We start from the raw sequence: 17,954 nt of genomic DNA on the forward strand, positions 1-17,954 counted from the left end.
TTTGAAAAATATATTAAAATATTATAATTTAGCAGGAACAAATTTCCAAAATATTAAATATAATCTTATTGTGAAACAAAAAAATAAGCTAAACAAATAGTTTTTTTATTTTTAGATTGTTTAACACATAAAAATATTCAAATTCATCAATGTAAAAAGTATTACAATGACATGTCTAACAATCCGACCTACACCAATTGTAAAACTAGTAGTATCACAATTGAACTTCACATAAGTATTATCAATAGCGCCGGTGTTCAAAATTATTATTTCCATCAACTGATATTGGAGTAACGGATACCCCCAAAATATGAATATTTTTTTATTATGAAAGGTGAGCTTTTGCAATATCTACCACCATCTCAGACCCGATGCAAGTCTTACATATCTCTCGAAATACTATATAAATCCTCCTCAGAAAAGTTGTCAAAACCCGAACACACAAAATTATCAAGACATAACACACTAACATACCAAAAATATGAGCACGAATAAGAATCTTGATGAAAATGTACTAAATAAGATTTAATCCAAAAAGGATTAGACCTCGATTTTATTGAAATAAACAGATAAATGGCTAGAAGAGAGCATGGAAGAGCGAGGGAGGAAAGATCGGAAGATGGAGGTGGGCGGTTAGGAGTCGGCTCTTAATACCCTAAACTCTCTCTAATATTGTACTCCCTCTGCCCCAATACATATTTTACATATTTTTGCCTCATACTTGGCACGCATTTTAAGGCTATTAAAAAATATAGTTCCATAATTTTTCTTAAAAAATTTCTTTTTATGTATAAAAGTTTAAATATTATATTTTAATCTAAAAGAAAAAAATATTTAAACTTATTTAGGGAACAAGCGGAAGTCTTAAAATACGTGTCGATCCCCCGTCCCCCAATGTAAACATCTTAGTGGGAGGGAGGGAGTAATTGATTGTTTTGATTATATTGAATAATGTATATTAGCCTGATTTGAGTATATATATTAAGTATTTAAAGTTTAATCATGACCTTAACTAATTAAATGTATATAAATACGGTGCAAAATATAACTAACACCTAAATTTTTTTTTAACCATCATAAGAAACTTGACATTATATATTATTTACAATTATTATCATTTTTGGGGTAACATTTTTAATGTATGTGTAAAATTAATGCAAAACATTTTTATCCAAAGAATGAAAAATGCATGTTAGATTAAGTAAGTAAGATATGGCGAAATCACCAAGTAAAATATTATACCTTAAAAGATAAATTAAAAATATGACCAGACATATCATATCAATTTTGCAGAAAAGAAAAAATTCAAAAATTATGTATGTGTGTCACCGCTTACCGAAATATAATGTTATAAAATACATTAAGTTATCATAATTCCGGAAGATGAGCGTAATTTTGTGGTTATTCGTGCCTATTACCATTACAAAATGAAAAAAATTCAAAAGCCATAACTTAAAAACTTATCAAACTAACAAGCACAAATACTTTGCAAAATTATGTATTATCAACTACCTAAAACTTCTTATAAGTTGGTAAAAAGTGGAAAGATTATATTTTTTTTGTGTTGATCATGTAGTACTTTATCTCATTTAACTTCACAAGCTTGACAGAAGGAAATGGTCATTGAGCTCAAGAGAAACTCTCTCAAAGGTACGACTTGATCTTGAGTTCTACTGCTTTTCCAAGTAGCTACGTTATTAGCTAACAGCTGTTAGAAAAAATGATCAATGCAACCACCACATGAAAGCTAAAAAATTCTAATTACAACAAGAAGTATCCATGAAACGTTCTCAATACGTGGGTAGGAGATCAAAAAAGAAGAAATATGCTTCATTCCATAAATTAGTCGACCTAAAAGTATAAATTTATGTCATCTTCTCCATTATTATTCTATGGGCCAATCCAATGAGGATGGATTTTATTTCGAGATTCTTAATCGTCATGGATGAGCTGATCACCCACAATACTATTAGCCTTTTCTTTTAGTAGAAGGGTTGGGTTGTCAACTCTCACTAAACAGCTCAAAGATATTATGTTCTGTACCACGATTTTCTTTTGAATACCCTTTGACAAAAAAAATTAATGCATAGTATAGACCGAAATAAGTTAAATAGGTTATTATTATATCAGGAATTTAATTAGAGTACCAATATAGAGAGTACCATTATTTTACGATACAAATTGTTAAGAATTCTTAATTTGATGAATATAGTTAGGTTAAGGTTTGCGAAAAATATAGATCATAGAAGTAGGAGTTATTTTCCGATAATTGGTGTAATGTCGCCGTATTATTAATTATAAGGAATATATTTAGGCACCACACAATGGCGATAAAAGCATTCAGTTGGACATTGTCTTATATTTTTAAAAAGCCGATGAGTAAATCACGTGACAGCTAAGTAATTCAAATTACAAGAACAATTTATCCAAGAAACATTCCCAACACATAGCTAGGAGATTGGCAAGGAACACATCTTCCGTAAAGTCTATAAATTCATCGACCAAAAAGTATACACTTCTATCATCTACTCCATTAGTCTCAGGGCCATTCCAATGAGGTTGGATTTTTATTTTGATATTCTCTATTTTCATGGATGAGAGCTGATTACCTGCAACACTATTGGCCTTTCAGCAAAAGGTCTAGTGTGTCAACACTCTCACCAAACAGCTCAAAAATATTTTCTTCTCTTCCAAGATTTTTCTTTTAATAGTTAAGGAAAAAATCTTTTTCCATAATGCAAAGTACAAACAAAAATACAGAGTATTCTCGAAAATAGAAGAACAACAGTTTGGATGAGTTCTTTATATAGCCAACTGTTATATTCCTCAATTCAGGTTTCTAGTGATCATAATTGCACTTTAATATATATGTTGTCTCTATTACATGATCATTAAACAGTCCCTACCTCCCCGGACTAAGATCAATGGATTGATTCACTACTCCATGGGACCCAACCACTAAAGGAAGGAAGGTGAGAGGTGAGGAACGACTATGACCATATAGAAATAAAAATAATATTGTAACTACAAAATTATCGAATAGAGTTTTTGAAAAACAAAAATTAGAAGAGAATATATTATAGTTAGTTTGCAAATAGTATCTTAGAAGGTTGATCTATTCTGCCTTTAGTATTGTGAATCAGGTTACTTTGCAGAATAAATATGTTATTGTGAATCAGGTTGTTTTGCCGGATAAATATGTTGGGAACTTTAAATAAAATTTATGAACTAAGCGTAAGTGGACGCATGTCTGTGTTGGGGAAACAAATCGAAGAGGTTTGCAAACAGGATCTTCGTAGGTTGATCTACCCTGCCTTAGTCATGTCAATCAGGTTGTTTTGCAGAATAAATGTTAGGAACTTTATATAAAATTCATGAAGTAAGCAAAAGCATCGGTCGAGGCACGTTTGTGTGGGAAACAAATTGAAGTCGTACTAAAAAGAAGGGGGTGGGGAGTCCAGGACAAGGTGGATGTTAGGTCACACACACTGTAGAAGGGGGTTGAATACAGTGTTTACTACAATCAAATCGAATATAAGAACTCAAGTAACAGAACACAGATTTTATTCAACACAATAAACTCTGTTACAAAGAACTGTTCTCTCTCAGTGATAGACAAATATCACGAGAGCTGCTAGGGTTACAATGAATAATATTCTCGAATTAGATAACACATATAGTGTAAACCCTATGTCTGTGTTTATATAGACACACAGTTACAAGATAAACTTCTAATTGATATCGAACATAAGTCTGCATCCTAAAATATACCAACTAGTTATCTTTTCTTCCTAGTATTCTATTCTTCATAGAATTCTTCTCCATGCATATCTCTTCTTGTGTTTGCCTTAATCTTCTTTCCTTCAATCAGTCGTCTTCCTTATCTGAAAGTCTCCTTAAGTCCTGATATTATCTCCTGATAAATATCTTCCGATAACTTAAGTTCTGACAACTTAAGTTTTGATATCTTAAGTCCTGACTTCAGTATAAGTACTGATTTCCAGTTAAGTCCTGATTTGTCCTGTTAGTTAAGATCTGAAAACTAAACACAAATCATTATTAGACATGACATCACACATATATCTAACAATCTCCCCTAACTTGTAAATTAGCATAATATACAAGTTTAACATATATTTGATGATGTCAAAAACATTAAGTACAAATGCATGAGAATATGACTAGATAACTACAACTTACAGTCCTTACAGCTTTACCATCCTCAAAGTCTGATATCAGCTTCAGTCTGTATATTCTTCAGAATTTAAGCAGTTGTAGATCTTTGACTTGGCTTCAATTTCTGATCTCTTTGATGTCAGGAGTTGTCCTGAGATAGTTCTTCAAAAGTGTCCTCTCAGCATATTCAAGTTCATTGACCATCCTCCTTTTAGCATTTTTCAGTTCAACTGTATCTTCACCAGTTTGAAAGATAGCAGCACTGCGATCATTTATTTTAGCTTTTCTTATATCCTGATCCAGTCTGATGATATATGCTTTATCAGACTCTAGATTGAATTCAAGTCCCTTAATACCAGAAAATGTAGTGATGATTTTAGCAGTATTAGGCTTCATTTCAACAATATCTCCACTATGAGATCTGTACTTAGGACAGTATGGGCTGTCAGACTTTACAGAGTAAAGTTTCTTCTGTCTTTGAATATTTGATTTTAAATAACCTGCAGTACCATCTGTTGATCTGTTTTTCACTTGAAGTAGAAATAGAACATGTTCCAGTTCTTTAAAATACTTCAATGGAATAGCACCCTCCCATCTGTCATAAAGTATAACATGATATCTTCTTTCAAAACATAGTGGTAAATTATTTGTACAGATTCAAGTTGATTCAATCTTTCAGGAGTTGCTCGTACTCCTGGTTCACTTAAGGAAGTTGGATCATTGGTAGTATTGTGTATTCTCTTCTCTTTGGAACTACCCAATCCTGATTTGTCTCTTGCTTCCTTTCCTTAAACAACTCTTGCTTCAAAACCACTTGATGTAGTCTTCAAAGGTTGAGTCTGTTGAGCTTTTGTGAATCCTGGTAGTAGCATCTTTGAAGGTTTAACATGAGCAATGTCAGAGGTTTCCTTTTCTTTATCTTCTGATATCAAGCCAACTTGAGCTATGTCAGAGGTTGCTTGCTTCACTGTAATATCAGATTTTACTAAGTCCTGATCTTGAACAACATGAGCTCTATCAGAGGTTGTTTGAATATTCTTTTTCTTCAAAATCAGACTAGTATCTTCATTATTAATTATTTCTTCATCCATGATTGACATGTATACCTTTACAGTTTCATTAATTTTTGCTTTGCCCTTGGATCTTGGATCTACCTCCACTTGTGATTTGGCTTTGGTTGCCTCAGAAATTGTTTTCTCTTTTATCACAATACCCTTAGGCTTTGGAAGTTTCTTTTCAACAATAGAAGCTTTAGACTTGGATTTGACATTTTCTGCTTTAAGTCTGGCTTCTTCTTCCTTTAGACTTTCAAAGTCCATTCCTAGATTTTCTTTAAGAAATAATCTCTTTGAAATTTCTTCATCCAGCTTCTGTAACTTAGGGTCTTGATAGTAAATTATTGTTTACTTCTCCTTGAGCTTCAGTTTCTGCATAAACTCTTGACTTTCACCCTGTGTAGGAACATCAGGCTTTGTCAGAACTTGTTTACCAGAACTTATTCTTCTATCAGCATCAGAGCTTGATCTCTGTGTAGATGTTTCAGCTTTCCTAGATAAAGAACCTTGACCTTGACCATGACCTCTACCCTTTTCAGAGTTTCCCTGGTCATCATTTCCATCATCCTTACCCTTCAGTACTTGACTAGATTTGCATTTGGACTTAATCACTTTCTCCCCCTTTTTGGCATCAGCAGGTAAAAGAAGAGAGACAAGCAATTCCACTGAGGATTGGATCTCATTGAGTTGAGTTTGCTGAGAAGCTTGATTCTTTAGAATTTTAGAAATATGATCTTGTTGTTTCTCCTGAGTCTTTTCAATATACCCAATTCGGTTAAAGACTGGCTTGAAAAATATGTTCTTTTCCAATTTTTTATTCATATCTTGCTGGATCAGTGATTCTTGAATTTTGTTCACCTTGTCATGAGTTACTGAGTGTTGACCTTGAAGGTGCCTAGTACTCAATGCAGTAACTCTCAGCTGTGCCTTAAAATCATCATTTATCAGCATTTCGTCAGCTTTGGCCAGGTGCTCAGCAAGAATTTTTTCAGTAGGAACAAAACTAACTGTGTTCCATTCCTTAGTCCACTCCTTTCCTCTAGGATTTTCACTCCAAGGTACTGGTGCATCCTCTCTAACAAACTTCTTGATCAAATCAGCTTTATTAACTGTTTATTGAGGTGCATGTCCTGAAGGACCAGTTGTATCGGCATCTAGATTAGTAGCAGCTTCACCAGTAGATTCAGCATTATCAGCATCAGAACTTACAGAGCCTACAGTATTAGCATCCTCTGATAAAATAACAGTATGTGAGGCTATAGAGGCTTCAACATCATCCTCTAAATTCTGATCTGCAACTAAGTTCTGATCAACATCCAAATTTTGATGCCCACCTAAAATATGATCTTCATCATCTATATTCAGAATTGGTGTTGTTGGAATATTGGCATTGAAATCAGCATCCAAAATTGGTGTTATTGGTGGAGTGAGTTGAGTTGGTGGAGCTTCCAAGTACAGAACCTCAGGCACAACCAAGTTATGTATGTCTATTTCAGCACTTGTACCTGGATCTTCAGCATGTACTGGATCATTAATAGGAGACACAGGAGGTGTGGGCACTTGCTCTGGAATATCCTCTTGTTCTTGAATAGGAGACTTTTGAGCTTGAGTAAAGTCTGATTCAGCAGTGGGAAGTAATTCAATTACTATAGGTTCTGTTGGGATCAGAGATTCCTGGCCCCCTTCATTAGCTGTTGCTTCCAGGATTTCTTCAGAGTGTGATGATTCACTTACAGCCCTCCTGGCTCTTTGCTTTTTAAGTCTCTTTATTGAAGTAGAGACTTTGGGAGCTTCATCATCAGAATTTAGCCTTCTAAGCTTTTTGAGGGGCCTAGAACTCCCAGTTTTAGTATCTTTCTGAGAAGAGATCTTCCCAGCTTCTACAACAACAGGTTCTGATATTGGAACCTGTTCCTCATTATCTGACTCATCTCTCAGAACTATTCTCCTTCTCTTCTGTTGAGACTGAGGTACTATCTTAGTCCTCTTGGGTTTTGAAGATGAAGGCTTCACTGGATGTGCTGAAGGTTGAGGTTGAGATGACTGTGTTGGTTTATAATATGTCCTGATGGAGGGTTGAGTTGATTGAGGTTGAGATGTTTGAGGTGTTTGTGTAGTTGTGGTAGGTGCGGATGGAGATTAGGTTGGTTTTGATGAGTTGGTGGGTTGGACATCAGGATAGACAGATGTATATGCTTGTGGATCAGCATTTACCAAGATCTGTTTTACTGACTGAGGAATCTGTAAGGGTCTCAGCACTTATTTCTTATTGTCAGCATTTAACAAATTATTAAAAGCCCTTTTTGCAAGCTAATAGGGTGGTATTAAATCACTGGCTAGTGGGGGCTCATCAGCACAACAAAAAGTAAATATAAGCTGACAGAATCTAGCAAAGTATACTACTTTCCTATCCTCTATCATCCTATCCCCTATGAAACCTAGCACAGTACTTGCAAAATCAAAATGAGTTTGATGGATAAGGGCATACCCGATTTGCTGACTCATGATGGGAATAACATCAAAGTTGGAGCATTTATTGGCGAATGCCTTAATGATACAATCAAAGAAAAAGCTCCATTCCTTTCTGATATTTGATCTTTTCAATTGACCCAGCTTTCCCTAACTTTTCTCATAGCCCAGACTGGCCATATGCTGCTGTAAAACAGGATCCTCCACTGTTGAGAATGTACAGCCTTCAGGTAAGTGGAGAGCTTTACGAACTGCTCCTGGAGTAACCACATGCTCGACATCTCCTGATGTGAAAATTATGCTTGGTGAACCAGCAACACCACCATTATCAAATAGCCCAGTTCGCCAAAACGTCAGCACTTGTTTGCTTGGAATAGATTGAGGTTGGGTCAAAGCGTACCCAATCTCACTATTAGCTAAGAAATCTTGCACAAAGTGCAGATCTGATGGAGCTTCAGCCTTGTTCAGGATTGCAGCATAGTTATTTGGTACAAACTTGGCTCCATCAACAATTAAATCCATGGGCGCCATCAGAAATAAGTGAGAAATTAGTTTTCCTGAAAGGTGTTTGATGAAATTTCTGTATAGAAAACCGTCAGAAAATGTGAGAGAATAAGAAAAAGAGAGAGAGAGTGAATATAATATATATATATATATATGTGTATAAAATATTTGAAAATCTTTTATCTCTTTTACTTAGACAACCCACGTGACAACAGTTATTGAGAAGTGGAACAGACCTTTACACCTGTCAGCCATGCAGCAGTTAAGGCAAAAGTTAATGGGCACGGTAAATAAGTAATGATTACATTGCACGTTCAGTTTTTTTAAAAAAACTGTTCCCACTAAACATATGATTATTACTGCTTTATCTCACATAAATCGATATTCTGTAAAAATATGACCGTTCAAGTAATGACCAAAAATAAATCAAGTAAATAAATACTGCCACGTCAGCATCAGAACTTGATTATTATCAGAATTTAAAAGTCATCAGAATATGGCTCATTAACTCGAAAAGTGAATGTTTATTTCTGTAATTCTTCACATAAATACTGATATGGTTTCATCAGAACTTCCATTAGAACTTGTCCTCAGAATTTATGCAACTGACACTTAAACTGTTCATCTAAAACAACATTTATCACCACAGTAATTTTCATCATTCATATGGAGTGTATATGTGTGCAATAAGCTAAATATCAGACAAAGAGTAAAGTTTGATTCACTTCAGTACATCTTAAAAATAAGGCATAACTAAGAATTTTGCTCAAAATTTGTCATTATTCTGAAGTCTACTATAGAATGAGTTCATGCATGAGTCCACCTCAACAGTTTTGTGCTCATTTTATGCATCTTTTAAAATTCTTTTTTAAGTGACTTCTCAGTGTAAGTGAGTCACGACTGCTTATCAGAATTTATGCTGTTATCAGAGTATTTCTCCAGTAATCAGAGAATGTGAAAAGTCACCAAGAAAATTTTATTTTGCTTTTCTAATGCATATTACTTAATACCAACAATGCACTTGGGTCTTCCCTTCCACATTTTTACTCTAGATCTCAAAGGAGTACCTGATATTTATTTTATTTTCTTTTTCTTTTGATAAGTGAGGCTTATCAGCACTTAGTACATCCATCAGATTTACTAACATCAGAACTTAACAGATAAGAAGCACTATTCTAGTTTTTGACTTAGTAATAAGATACACAAAGTAAACTTTAACCAAGCTCAATATCAGGATTTGCTTGTGTTAAAAGATTTCCACATAAACAATTACTTCAAACATGGGATTATTAGTATATTAAAGACTACTAGGTCGGCATCTAGCATAGTTATCCTCATTGGATTGAATAGTCACAGAAACATTCATATCACTATCAGAGTTTAGAAATTCACATCAGACAACAATCAGTACTTAAGAAAATTTCAATTTAAGCACAGACTACATAAAGATAGTAATATCTGTAAATACTGATCATGAGGTCTAATGCATCAGAACATAAACTAGGCAGATTTAGAGAAAGAACCTGAAACCATTCCAAGTTCATTTACCAATTTGTAAAAGTAGCCTCACACAATGGTTTTGTGAAGATATCTGCTAGTTGTTGATCTGTTGGAATAAAATGTAATTCCATTGTACCTTCCATCATATGATCCCTTATGAAGTGGTACCTAATGCTGATGTGCTTTGTCATTGAGTGTTGAACTGGATTACCTGTCATAGCAATAGCACTTTGATTATCACAGTAAATAGGGATTTTAGAATATGTTAACCCGTAATCCAGTAACTGATTCTTCATCCAAAGAATTTGTGCATAACAACTTCCTGCAGCAATGTATTATGCTTCTACAGTTGATGTGGAAACTGACTTCTGTTTCTTGCTAAACCAAGAAACCAATCTGCCTCCAAGAAATTGGTAGCTTCCACTTGTGCTTTTCCTATCAATTTTGCATCCTGCAAAATCTGCATCTGAGTAACCTATTAGCTTAATGTCTGATTCTCTAGGATACCACAATCCCAGATCAGCTGTACCCTTAAGATACTTGATAATTCTTTTCACAGCTGTTAAGTGAGGTTCTCTTGTATCTGCTTGAAATCTTGCACAAAGACAGGTAGCATACATGATATCAGGTCTACTTGTAGTTAGATAGAGTAGTGAGCCAATCATACCACTGTAATCAGTAATATCTACTGATGTACCAGTATCCTTATCCAATTTTGTTGCAGTGGCCATAGGAGTGAATGCACTTGAACAGTCTTGCATTCCAAATTTCTTCAATAAATTTCTGGTGTACTTAGATTGACAAATAAAAGTTCCTTCTTCATTCTTCTTGACTTGAAGGCCCAGAAAATAGCCAAGTTCTCCCATCATACTCATTTGATATCTTGACTGTATTAGTTTGGCAAACCTTTTACACAGCCTGTCATTTGTAGAACCAAAAATGATATCATCAACATATATCTGCACCAAAAGTAAGTCATTTCCATGGTTGAGGTAGAACAAAGTTTTGTCAATTGTCCCTCTGTTAAATCCATTTTCCAGAAGAAACTGAGCTAATGTCTCATACCATGCTCTTGGAGCTTACTTAAGGCCATAAAGTGCTTTATCAAGTCTATAGACATGATGAGGAAATTTTCAATCTACAAATTCTGGAGGTTATTCAACATATACATCTTCTTCCAATTCTCCATTAAGAAAAGCACTTTTTACATCCTTTTGAAAGATTGTAAACTTTTTGTGAGCAGCATAAGCCAAAAATATCCTTATGGCTTCCAATCTAGCAACTGGTGCAAATGTTTCATCATAATCAATTCCCTCATGTTGAGAATATCCTTTTATAACCAGCCTTGCTTTATTCCTTGTAATTATGCCATCACTATCAGTTTTGTTTCCGAACACCCACTTTGTACCAACAACAGATCTGTTCTTTGATCTTGGCACTAGGGTCCAGACTTTATTTCTTTCAAATTTATTTAACTCTTCCTGCATTGATTACAACCAATCAGCATCTTGAAGAGCTTCTTCCACTTTCTTTGGTTTAGTCTGAGAAAGAAAAGAATGATAGAGACATTCATTTGATGTTGCTGTTCTAGTTCTAATACCTGTTTCAGGATCTCCAATAATCAAGTCAGGTGTATGTGCTTTAGTCCACTTCCTTGCAGATGGAAGGTTATCTCTAGAACTGGATGCTCCCCCATGATCCATGTTGTCTCCATCAACATATTCTGATGCTTCCCCTGAAATTATGCTCTCTGAGTTGGATCCTTCAGAATTTGAGTTTCCAGAATTATCAGAATTTGAGTTTCCAGAATTATCAGAACTTGGCCCATCAGAACTTGATGAATCAGAACTTGAAGAGCCTGTTCTAGGTTCTGATGCTTCTTGAGATGTGGTTGTATCTTCAATATGCTCCCCCTGCACAGGTGCATTTTCCTTTGGCGTAGTTACCACAGTTTCAATAACATCAGAGTTTAACCCATTAGAGTTTGCAGTATCAGGATTTAGACTGTCAGGATTTAGACTGTCAGGATTTACATAATCAGAATTTAAAACTTCATTCTCAAATCTCAGTTGATCATGATCATTGAAATCTTCAAGTCCTGTAATCTTCTTATCATCAAAAGAGACATTGATAGATTCCATGACAACCCTTGTTCTTAAATTGTAGACTCTGAAGGCTTTTATGGAAAGTGGATATCCAACAAAAATTCCTTCATCAACTTTTAGATCAAATTTAAATAGCTGTTCAGGATGAGTCTTAAGAACAAAACACTTGCATCCAAATACATGAAAATACTTCAGATTTGGCTTCTTTTTCTTCACCATCTCATATGGTATCTTTCCATGCTTGTTGATAAGTGTTGCATTCTAAGTAAAACAAGCAGTCTGCACAGCTTCAGCCCAAAAATAGGTTGGTAACTTTGCTTCATCAAGCATAGTTCGTGCAGCTTCAATAAGAGTTCTATTCTTTCTTTCAACAACTCCATTTTATCGTGGAGTTCCAGGAGCAGAGAATTCCTGCTTTATTCCATGGTCTTTGCAGAACTCTTCCATAATCAAATTCTTGAACTCAGTATCATTATCACTTCTTATGATTTTCACAGAGTCTTTGACCAATTTATCCAGTTGTTTGATATGATCAATCAAGATAGATGCAGTTTCACTTTTTGTGTGCAAGAAATACACCCATGTGTATCTGGTAAACTCATCTACTATGACCATAGCATATTTCTTCTTTGCGATAGACATGACATTTACTGGACCAAATAGATCAACATGTAGTAGGTGATAAGGCTCAAAAATTGAAGATTCAGTCTTGCTCTTGAATGAAGATTTTCTTTGTTTTGTCTTTTGACAGGAATCACAAAGGCCATCAGGAGCAAATACTGATTTTGGAAGTCCTCTCACAAGATCTTTCTTGACAAGTTCATTTATATTGTTAAAATTTAAATGAGAGAGTTTCTTGTGCCAATTTCAGCATTCTTCAATTGATGCTCTACTTAATAGACAGATTGCAGAACCATCAAAACTTGTTAAAAGCTTGGCTTCATAAATGTTACCATGGTTGTTTCCCTTTAGAACAACTTTTCCTGTAGATTTGCTTACAACTTCACAGTGTTCTTCAAAGAAATCCACATGATAACCTCTGTCACAGATTTGACTAACACTCAGCAAATTGTGAAGTCCTGAGACTAGAACTACTTTTTCAATGATGACATTCCCAAGATTGATATTGCCATATCCCAGAGTTTTTCCCATGTTTCCATCTCCATAAGAAACACCTGGGTCAGCTTTCTCCACAAAGTCTGATAGCAGGGCTTTATTTCCAGTCATATGTCCTGAACATCCACTGTCCGGAACTAGGATATTTTTCCTGTTGCCCTGCAATCACAAAGACCACTAATGATTAGTTTTAAGGACCCAGACTTGCTTGGATCCTTTGGCCTTATTAAGTTTGTTAACATTTGCAGCGGATTTAACATCAGAGTTTATGTTAACATTTTTCTTATCAGAATTTGCAGTATCAGACTTTGCATCAGAACTTACACTAGAAGAAATAATGCTAACTTTCTTCAAAGAAGGTTTTATTTGATAATAATCATAGTACAAACTATGATATTCCTTACAAGTATAAATGGAATGCCATAAACTACCACAATGAAAACAAGGATTTTGTGGCCTATATCTAACAGACTGACTCTTAACTCCTGATTTTGAAGGTAAGGAGTTTATGTTTTTATTCTTCCTACAAAAAGAAGCCAGATAGTTAGAATTTCCACAGTTATAACATTTCTTTCTAGGAGCATTAGGAACAGGCTTATAATCATTGCTTTTATTCACACCTTCCTTTCCATTCCTATTTTTCCTAGGTGGCTTTACCTTGTTTACATTCTTAACATCTTTCAGCTTATGCTTAAGCTGCTTCTTTGTCATTAAGTCTATGTTAGCTTCAGTTGGCTTATCCTATTTTTGTTTGTCATAAGTTAATTTCTCTTTAACTTCTGATTTATCAATATCAGACTTTACAGCTACAAACTTAATAGGATTTACCTTTGACTTTTGTTTAACAACTATAGGCTCAATTTCTAAAGTTCCTTTATTATTCTTATCATCTCCATAACCTACGCCCTCTTTCCAGTTTCCACTACTTAACAAATTCTGAGTTGTTCTTCCAGAGTTTGACCAAGTCCCGATAATCTCTCTTTCCTTTTCTAACTCAGTTTTTAGAGATTGATTCAATTTTAACACTTCATCTCTAACATAAAAAGCATCATCTCTTTCTTTCTGAGTTTGATGGAACATAACTAACTCCTTTTCTAAATAGTCATTCCTTTTCTTAAAAGCCAAATTTTCAGAAGTTAATCTTTCACATGTTAAAGTTTGATCTCTATAACTAATGAACATGGTTTTAAGATATTTTCTCAACTCAGTAATATCATCAGTATGAAAAGTATAAGTTGTTTGAGGTACCTTTAACTCAGTAGCTTCAGAACTGCTATCAGCAGCTTCAGAACTGCTATCAGCATTTGCCATCAAAGCATAGTTCACCTCACTTTCAGAATCTGAAGTGTCTGTCCAGCTTTTCTTCTTTGTGACAAGTGCCTTGCCTTTGTCACCTTTTCCTTTCTTACAGTCAGGAGATATGTGGCCTTTCTCACCACAATTATAGCATTTAACATTTGACTAATCTCCTTTGTCAGACTTTCCAGCTTTGCCTTTATATTTTCCAGAATCCATTCTTATCAGAACTTCCACTTTTCCTGGAAAACTTCTTTCCCTTCTGAATTTCCTGTAAGCTATCTTTGTGATACCCTTCACCATAAGAGCACACAATTTCATCATCTCTTCATCAGCATCCATCTCAGATAGACTTTCAGTTTCTGAATCCTCATCACTATCAGAACTTGATGAGTCAGTATCAGACTTTGTGATGAGAGCCTTTCCTTTGCCTTTCTTTGAGACAGCCACTTTAGGGGATTCCTCCTCAGCCTTATGAGCAACTGCCCTTGACTTTCTCCCATACCTCTTGCTTCTTTGATCCATCTCAAGTTCATGAGTTTTGAGCATACCATAAATTTCATCAAGAGTAGTTTCATCAAGAGCATAGTTGTCTCTTATAGTAGTTGCCTTCAAGTCCCAACTTTCAGGAAGAGCTAAAAGGAATTTAAGATTAGTATCTTCAAGATCATATTCCTTATCCACCAGTGACAAATCATTAAGAGTTTGACAAATCTGTCATATAAACCAGTTAATGACTCATCAGGTTTTAAGTCAAAGTGCTCATACTCTTGAGTGAGTATAGTCCTCATGTTCTTCTTAATTGAATCAGTTCCCTGGCATCTTGTCTCCAAGGCATCCCATATCTCCTTTGCAGTCTTGCAGTTAATTACCCTATTTGACATGACATTATCAATGACACTGTACAACAAATATCTTACCTTTGCATCCTTTGCAATAGATGAGATATCTTCAGCTGTATATTCACTTTTCTCCTTTGGTATAGTCTGTGCTGGTTGATTTGCAACTATAACAGAGAGCTTGGTTGGCTTATGTGGTCCTTCATTAATTCTGTCAAGGTATTCTGGATCTGTAGCTTCCAGAAACATAGACATCCTCACCTTCCATATGGGATACTGAGAAGGTTTTAGTATGGGAACCCTAATAGTCTCATATCGATTATGGATTTGAGTCTTTGGAGTTTCTTCAGTTTTGGTGGGCTTGGTTGGAGTTTGTATTTCTTCAGACATGATTGTTTTCGGATCTTTACTGTATGTATGTTAACAGATTGCTCTGATACTACTTGTTAGGTCACACACATTGTAGAGGGGGGTTGAATACAGTGTTTACTACAATCAAATCGAATATAAGAACTCAAGTAACAGAACACAGATTTTATTCAATACAATAAACTCTGTTACAAAGAACTGTTCTCTCTCAGTGATGAACAAATATCACGAGAGCTGCTAGGGTTACAATGAATAATATTCTCGAATTAGATAACACATATAGTGTAAACCCTATGTCTGTGTGTTTATATAGACACACAGTTACAAGATAAACTTCTAATGGATATCGAACATAAGTCTGCATCCTAAAATATATCAACTAGTTATCTTTTCTTCCAAGTATTCTATTCTTCATAAAATTCTTCTCCATGCATATCTCTTATTGTGTTTGCCTTAATCTTCTTTCCTTCAATCAGTCGTCTTCCTTATCTGAAAGTCTCCTTAAGTCCTGATATTATCTCCTGATAAATATCTTCTGATAACTTAAGTTCTGACAACTTAAGTTCTGATATCTTAAGTCCTGACTTTAGTTTAAGTACTAATTTTCAGTTAAGTCCTGATTTGTCCTGTTAGTTAAGATCTGAAAACTAAACACAAATCATTATTAGACATGACATCACAAATATATCTAACAGTGGACACATGAGGCGGATTAGCAACACAACTCTTATATGTTATGCTTCCTCTATCCCACACTTCCCCAATTATGAATTATTATTAACGCCCATTATATACCCCAGTTGTTTGATGTGGCACAGACTACTAATCAATTGATTTTTTTTATATTTCAAAACAACAAGGAATTGAATTAGCTTTCAAACTCTCATGATCGTAAACATGGTTACCTTCCGTGTACATTGACACGGTGCTAAAAAGATGATAAAATACAAAAAGACAACCTTGCGTCTTAAGAAAATATTAAGGGGGGATAAATTAGATTTTTGGATTTTTTTTATTTTTTTCTGATTTACCACAAAAACTTAATTTTTTTTAATTACGTATAGCAATCTACTCTATATATGTATGAAATAATTAATAAATATCATACATATATTCCAAAAAATGTATACATGCATACCTTTTTTTATATAAAAAAAATATGAAATTTATAGGAGATTTTTTGGACTTAAAAGTTATATTGGATTATTTAAGTAGATATTTGTTCATGAGAGTAAGTAGTACATATTTTAATTTTTTTCGGGGTTTTTAAGTAATAATTTTTTTCTTTTTGGTTTTTATGTGAAAAATATGACTAAAATTGTACTTTTTAAGGTTTTTGTGATCTAATTCTACTAGAACTTCATTAACACCTATAACTAATTGGACAAAATTAATAAATATTAAACAATTGAAATTATTCAAAGATCAAACAACATAATAAATTTGACAATTTTTACAGAAAAATAAATAGGTGTTCATTTATAAGTTAAATATCTTAGGACAAAACTCAAAACTTCATGTTAGCATTCCAAATTAAAAATTCCTAGACTAAACCAAATAGCTCATGTTAGTCCAAAGGCAAATATGTTATAGTTAATATATAAATTTTTGTATATTAAACATTAATGTCGCTAATACTTGGGATAATTTACTCAACTATTACTACATTGTTGTATCATATTAAACTACATTATTTTTGCTGCTTATTCTATTAACTCGTGCAAAAAAAACCGAAGCTTGTCATAATATTTGTCAGACCAAGCAACCTCCACATACTACCATAACATGTTTAATCTCTAAATTCATCCAAGTAAATTTTTTTTTTTTGCTAAATTTTCTCCACAAATTCATGTGTTAATTTTTTAATAAATCCTCAATGTATAAATTATTATGTATATGTGATTGCATGTACAATATATCCAAATTACAACTGAATCAACCCTATCTTAATCATTCTCTGAATGGGATCTTCAAAAAGCCAATGTACGCATTCCAAAATCTTTTGAAACGGGTTACTTCCCCATATACAGTCTTGGGGATTTTATTTAAATTTGATATAATTTAGCATAGTGTCAACCAGGGACAGGTACGTTTTTCCGTGGGTATTCATAATTTTTACCATTAAAAAAAGGGAAAATAGATTTTTTCGTCTCCAACTTATCGTGTTTTTAGAAACTTACCATTCAACTATTATTTTTTTTCTTTCACCCACTAATGTCAGGTTCATATTTGTTTTTAGTCACTAACGTTAGGTTCGGATTTGATTATTAGCATTATGTCAATTTTTGGTAGCATTATTAAAATATAGTGGTAGTTTTTAATATTTTAATGATTTGATATATATCTATATCTTTATATATAGTACTCCATATGTCCCCCAAGACGTTTACCTTGGTGATGAGAGTTTGACAATTATTTTAAGGCTCCTAAAAGATGTAGTTTCATGAATTATTTTTAATTTTTTTTCTTCGAAATAATAATTTAACTTTTAAATTTTTTTTACAAAATTTTTTTTAAAAATAAGT

Source organism: Apium graveolens, chromosome 5 (assembly GCF_009905375.1).
Source record: "Apium graveolens cultivar Ventura chromosome 5, ASM990537v1, whole genome shotgun sequence".
NCBI classification, from domain to species: domain Eukaryota; kingdom Viridiplantae; phylum Streptophyta; class Magnoliopsida; order Apiales; family Apiaceae; genus Apium; species Apium graveolens.